Source organism: Camelus ferus, chromosome 6, assembly GCF_009834535.1.
Source record: "Camelus ferus isolate YT-003-E chromosome 6, BCGSAC_Cfer_1.0, whole genome shotgun sequence".
In the NCBI taxonomy this organism is placed as follows: Eukaryota; Metazoa; Chordata; class Mammalia; order Artiodactyla; family Camelidae; genus Camelus; species Camelus ferus.
The window spans coordinates 14972261-14978120 of NC_045701.1; positions in this window are offsets into that span (position 1 = coordinate 14972261).

Consider the following 5860-nt stretch of genomic DNA (forward strand, 5'->3'; position numbering starts at 1 on the left):
AGAATGTTGATCAATGCCTGCCCTGGAATATTGCTGAACAGTATTCCACATGGAAACCACCATCTTTACCAAGAGGTCCTCCTCACATGAACATTTCATAGCGTTTTATAGGCTTATCTCCTATGAGTTGTTAGCAAGCCAGGAGATACTACTCTTCTGAGCTTATCTACACCAGAAACCAGACTGCAAGAGAAAACATGGAGGCCAAGTGTTTGTGCAAGAAGCTGCAGTCTTAAAGACCGAAATCCAAAGCATTGGGGAAGATAGGTCGTCCGCAAAACTTACGCCTGATTTCACACTAACTACCTTGAGATAGGAGCTTTTTACTATCTGCGGCAGGGGGGAATGCTCATGTAAATTACAAAGGCCAGGCCAACATATGAGTACCTAAAGCCAAACACACATGCTAGTGTGAATAAAGGGGTTTTGATTTGGTTTTTAGTGGCATTGGGGACTGCAACATTCATACCCTTGGAGAAATACTTACAAATTCAGCGTTTGATTTTGCCTATGAATTATATTCAATTAACTCTTATTTATCTAATTGTGATTTGTTTGTGGCAAACATAAAATCAAAGACTCTCCTTTACCAATCGCTCAATTTATGTCTCAGCCAGACCATATATCTGCTGTAGGAAAGAAAGGTCACACGATGTGTTTCAAATAAAGATAAAATTCTTTTTTTATGTTTGTGTTGTTGCTTAGCTCCATGAGTGCACTAACCAAGAGATTACTTTAGGTAATAGCATCTATTAAGTCTTACCACAGCACCAATGATTTGGGGGAGGGGAAGTCCTCTGAATCTATATCTGATTCTATAACCCAGTGGATTCAAACTTCTAAGGACAGCTCCCACTCCATTATCCTTCTCCCTCCCTCCCATTTGACCCTCTCTTTCTTGATTACAGATCTGTAACCATGGATAAGTTTTACACCTTGGAATTAGATCTACAGAGGGAGTCAGATAGATGAGTGATTTTCCACAATCTACTTTTTTGTGTGTCATAGCGCCAATATGAATGTGTCTACTGAAGGCCATTTAAAATCTGAAAAATTAAACTCATTTAAAAACATGTTAATGTTTGCCATTGAGTCAGCCTGAATATTCTTTTCATCCGGCTGTTTGGCAATAGGGCAAGAGGTGAGTATAGAATGACAGTGTAAGCTCCTGAGAGAAGGAGCTCTTTTCTTTCTTTCAGAATCCATGCTCATCCCTCATTTTTATTCACCGTATTTACTCCCAAGATCAGTAATGAACCAACACTCTTGATCAGAGATCTTCTAACTGACCCAGAAACTAAGTAAAGGCGAGGCAAGTATCCTAAGAATTCAAGGGTAGGCATTAGTAAAGAAGAAAAATATTTGCACTTTGCTGTAAACTGAAATAATATTGCAAATCAACTATACTTCAACAAAAAATTAGGAAATATCTGAACTTGGAATTATCTGGATCATCTATATGATCTAAACATATGGGGAAATAGTCCTGTGTACCTGGATATGTCTGTTGCCAAGTCTAGACAAGCATCTTAATAACTGAGACTCGTGAAAAGAAAAGCTTGGATTTTTAACTTAATGTACCCACATTAATTCACTCAATGATTATAAATGATTACAGTTTACTGTGTCTTTGGCTGGAGCTGCACAGAGGAGAAAAACAGACTCTGGATTAGTGTACTTCACACATCCAATTCTTTTGAACATCTACTGCACTTTAACATGTACATATGCAGCCAAGGCCATCATCTATACAGCAAAGTGAAGTTGAAGGAGGATATAGTTGAACATAGCTAATGAGGATAGAAAAATATGCTGGGGGAACACTGGGGTGGGCTGGGGGAAAGGGGACAATGGGAAGAGGGGAACTGCTGGCTTGCATTTTCTAACCAAACACTCTCAGATTCAAATTGTCTGTGTAGTTATTCAGCTTGAAACTCTTGTTTGTCCTGTATTGACAAACCTCATATGTTTGTACAGGCCTGGCCTAAGAAATCTGGAACATCAGTGACTTTTCAGTGGGCTGGTGAACTTATGTTTGAAAATCCTGTTTTCTCTTCAGAATTTTGCCTGATTGTTAAGTACTTAACTGTCACTCTGAATGTGCAGTGGATTCTGTTTTCACCAGCTCTCAAAGAACTAGGCTGTATAAATTATCAGTGAAATGCAAGCATATGAGGGCTCCATCATTTTCAAATTGTGACGACAACTGTAGTCTCGTATCTTTCGATGTTCCAGACACCTCCTTTCTGCTTTCAATTGACATTCTACTTTTCTGTCTCCCAAGTGGAAAATTGTTTCATTCAAAAAGGCCCTACACACTGAGAAATGCCAGTTGGAAACTATCACTTTTTATTTCTAAACAGCATCCCTCACCATTAATGATGCTAATATTTCAAGTAAGTGTGTGACACTAGCCTACTAGAAAGAATCCAAGCTGGGCCTTCCTCAATCTCCTGTATTTGTTGGTCTCTAGGACTGGGTCTCTCACCTGCACTTGCAGAAAGACTTGCTAAATTAACTGTGTCAAAGTAACAAGTTGAACTGAATTTGTGTACTTTCAGTTGGACTTAGTAGACTCTTTAAGTTCTTAAGTTATGAGACATTGTAGTTAAGCCTGTGGCACAGGTGATTTTTAAAGTTCTTTTCAGCTCTGTGAATCTCTAAATAAGGAGGCTGGGAAGCCTTGACTCTAGGCTCAGCATTTTCTTAAATATACACTTTGCTCAAGCTGTTTAATCTTTCCATATCCAGTTTTCTCATCAATTCAATTAGAATACTAATTACCTCATAAAGTTGCTATGAAAATTACAAAGGATAATTTATGTGACACTCTCAGCACAATGTCTGGTATAAGGCAACCTTTCAATAAGCCTTGGGCCTGATGATAATGATGCTCAGTAAATAGGGTGATCATGACACCCTGAAACCTCTTCATGCAGAGGAGTGGGCAGAAGGTGTACCAGATGCTTCAGCATCTGTGATCTCATTTTAAGCTTCATGTCAACTCTTAAATCAGTATGACTGACCCAGGAAGCCCCACATTGTATTAATGAGAAGATGATGAACAGGGAGTTTGGGAGGCTTGCTCTCAAGAACTCAGCCAGCTTTCTCAAAAAATGAGAAAAATCTCAAATAAATAACCTAACCTACCACCTAAAAGAATTAGAAAAGAAGAACAAACAAAGCCTAAAGTTAGCAGAAGGAAAGAAAGAAAATGATCAGGGACAAAATAGATAAAATAAAGATTTTTTTTAAAAAAAAAGAAAAAAATCAAACTCAGAGCTGGCCTTTTGAGAGAGTAAACAAAATTGACAAACCTCTGGCCAGGATCACCAAGAAGAAAGGAGAGAGGACATAAATAAATAGAATAAGAAATGAAAGAGGAGAAATTACAACATCACCACAGAAATATGAAAAATAATGAGAGAATACTATGAATAGCTATATGGCAACAAATTGGACATCCTAGAAGAAATGGACAAGTTTCTGAAAACATACAGGCCACCAAAATTGAATCAAGAAGAAACAGATAATTTGAACAGACAGATCACTAGAAGTGAAATAGAATCAGTTTAAAAAACAAAACAAAAAACCTCCCTTCCAAAAAATAAAAAAAAATGTCCAGGACCAGATGGGTTCACTGGAAAATTCTACCAAACTCAAACATACAAAGAAGAACATATACTAGTCTTTCTCAAGTTCTTCCAAAGGACTGAAGAGGAGGGAACACTCCCAAACTCATTCTATGGAGCCATCATCACCCTGATACCAAAACCAGACAAAGACACAACCAAAGAAGAAAATTACAGGCCAGTACCTTTGATGACTATATATGCAAAAATTCTCAATAAAATACTAGCAAACTGAATTCAACAACACAGTAAAAAGATTGTACATTATATCAAGTTGGATTTATCCCAGGGACATCAGGATCCCTCAACATATGTAAATCACTCAATGGAATACACCACATCAACAAAAAGGACAAAAATCACATGATCATCTCAATAGATATAGAAAAAGCATCTGATGAAATTCAACATCCATTCATGATAGAAACGCTTACCAAAATGTGTACAGAGGAAAGATATCTCAACATAATAAAACCCACATGTGACAAATCCACGGCCAACATAATACTCAACGGTGAAAGGCTGAAAGCCTTCCTGCTAAAATCTGGAACAAGATAAGGATGCCCACTCTCCCCACTTCTATTCAACATAGTAGTGTAAGTCTTAGCACAGAAATCAGACAAGAAAAATAAATAAAAGCAACCCAAATTGGAAAGAAGAGGTAAAATTGTCACTATATGCAGATGACAGGATACTATATATAGAAAACCCTAAAGACTCCACACAAAGACTACTACCGCTGGTAAATAAAATCAGCGAGGTAGCAATATACAAGATTAACATACAGATATCTGTTGCATTTCTTTACACCAACAATGAAATATCAGAAAAGGAAAGTAAAAAAAAAAAAAATCCCTATTAAAATTGCATCAAAAAAGAAAAAATAGATAGGAATAAACCTGACCAAGGAGGTGAAAGACTTATATACAGAGAACTATAAAACAGTAAGGAAATTGGAGAGACGGAGAAGATGGCGGAATAGAAGGAAGCTCGCAGGTCACCCTCTCCCACAAATACACCAAGACCCACATCTACAGACCCACTCAGCCAACCAGAGCACCTGTGGAACTCCGACAGAACATCGCCCTCTTCAAAAGATAAAGACGCCAAAAATCTGGTAGGAGAAAAGGAAAAAAGAAAGAACAAAAGGCAAAGCAGCGCGGGACGGGTCCCGCGGGGAGGGAGCGACAAAGGAGGACTGGCGCTCGCTCGCTGGGTCTCCCCTCTCTAACTGAGAGGCCAGCGGGACGGAGGGGGAGCCTCCGAAGCTCGGATCTGTACAGAGCAGCCCTTGACTAACAGAACTAAGTTAAACGGGCACAGCCAGGCTGCACAAGCAGGGCGGAGGACGGAAGTGGCTGCACGGAGGCAGCCCCGGGGGAACGCAAGGGGCTGCGCGCCGTGGCTGTGGGTGCACAGGGCAGAACAACCTGGGCCCTCCATAAAACAGCAAGGTTGATGTGCTCTCGGGGGAAGGGTGCACACCCCCATCTCTGAAAACCCGCGGAAAGTTTTCGGGGAAAGAGAGGCGGGGCTCAGGCACAGCCGCCATATCCTCCGCGCTGAGCACCCAGGCGGGGGCGGGGGCGAAACCTGCATCCACACCGAAGGGCTTAGCAGCCTCAAAGGCCAGACTGAGACTGGCCTGCAGCCCGGGGCAGATAGGATCCTTCCATCCTGGTCCCTCAGAGAACTTGCTCCACAAAGACAAACAAGGAGCTGGGTTTTGGCTCGGAGCAGGGACAGGGCTGTCCCTAGGTCTTCCCCGAGCCCACCCGCGGAGCGCCGACCAGGGCGGAGCGCGCAGCCGCACAGAGTAGCGGAGCTACCGGCGGTGCAGGTAGAGCGAGAGTGGCCCCCCACCTTTCGGGCAGGAACACAGCGCCCCTGACCGAGGTGCTGGGAGGGGGCACGACCCGCCCTCCTACCCGGCCAGTCTGCAACATCTGACTGCGGCATCCGGAGGGGCAGCGACCCGCCCGCCCACAGCAGAGGAGAGCTGCAGCTGACCCAGTGTTAGGAGGAGGCGTGATCAGCTTGCCGACAGGTGCTGGGAGCAGCACAGAAGAGGGCGCCAACGGAGGGCCTCTGAAAACTGCAAGCTGAGCTTCCAAAACAGGACGAAGACAGAAAGACTTCACATTAAAAGCACACAGACTCCAGGAGAACACTGACAAACCCCCCCCCCCTTTTTTTTTAAATCTGTTTTTACCTGTCCTATTTTCTAT